Source organism: Poecilia latipinna, unplaced genomic scaffold (genome assembly GCF_001443285.1).
Source record: "Poecilia latipinna isolate Pla-1442-1.1 unplaced genomic scaffold, P_latipinna-1.0 Scaffold3886, whole genome shotgun sequence".
Classification (NCBI taxonomy): Eukaryota; Metazoa; Chordata; class Actinopteri; order Cyprinodontiformes; family Poeciliidae; genus Poecilia; species Poecilia latipinna.
The window spans coordinates 33,956-35,390 of NW_015116502.1; positions in this window are offsets into that span (position 1 = coordinate 33,956).

The following is a 1,435-nucleotide window of genomic DNA, read 5'->3' on the forward strand; positions in this document are numbered from 1 at the left end:
GTAATCGAGTAATCTATCGATTATTCTTAAGATTAATCGAGTAATCGGATAAAAAAAAATATATAAAATGAAATATTGGTAAATCTGGCATAATACTGGTGTTACTATCAGATATCAATATCAGTCCAATTTTTCATATTTGAGCATCCCTAACAGTTGCTTTTTGTAGTTTAGAAAGCTAACCTGTAACAATAATAGCTCACTTTCTAAGTTAACCAGAAGAAAAGTTATAGAAAAATCTGAAATTATATTGAATTTAATAACAAAGAGGCAGGCTCACAAATATGCTTATAAAAATGTCTACAATCCAGCTTTTAGTTTATGTATTCATCTTCAGTGAGTTTAATAGATTAATTAAACTCACCTTGCCACCTAACCTGTCACGCTTTGGGTTTGAAAATACGGGAAATGCCGCCTGGAGTGGGAGGAGAGGGCGAATGAACGAACGTAAGATGGAGGGGAGGAAATAGACCAGCGGACTGACGAACCGTTAGACCGGGGGACGAACACGGGGGGAAGCAATACGGGATATTTACGACACCTTCACTGGTCACACTCAGAAACTCATCTACCAGCCATGTACGATGCGCTCCGCCACCCGTTTCTTCAGACCGGGATATGAAATTTATTGTGCGGTTCGTCGGTAAAGCTACATTTACACGGTAAGCATCAGCTACTCAGCCGCCCGCCCTGTTCAGGCTATCCGCTCACCTCAGCGCTCTTCCCGCCGTTCGCTTTCAACCAGCAGCCCCGGAGGAGAAATGCTGCCGTACTCCAGGCATTCCCCAGTCATTTTAAGGATGCTTATTGGTTCCCCAAAAACGATAAAAAGTCGGGCATTATCATCAATCAATAAAATCCCCACGGGCCAATCTTGAAGATTGGACTTTATGCCGCTGAGACTTAGCTTTTGTCAACAACTCAGAGGCGGAAGTGAGAGCTCCGCGCAACGCAAATGAAGTCCCGGCCGGAACACGGTGCGCTAACTAATAAAACATAAATTAACGAAGCTTCGAGGCACTAAATTTTCCTCGAGGAATTTTAGTAATCGAGGTACTCGAATCATTCGAGGAATCGTTTCAGCCCTTATATATATATATATATATATATATATATATATATATATATATATATATATATATATATATATATATATATATATAAAAATTCCCCTCTCACCCTCCGTGGGGGGTCTCTTTCATCCTCTGAGCTCGGGTCCTCTACCAGAGGCCTGGGAGCTTTCATCCTCTGAGCTCGGGTCCTCTACCAGAGGCCTGGGAGCTTGAGGGTTCTGCGCAGTATCTTGGCTGTGCCTAGAACTGCACATTTCTGGACTGAGATGTCTGATGTTGTTCCTGGGATCTGTTTGAGCCACTGCTCCAGTTTGGGGGTGACTGCCCCGAGGCAGTCCTCCACCCATGATGGTTCCTCCAGT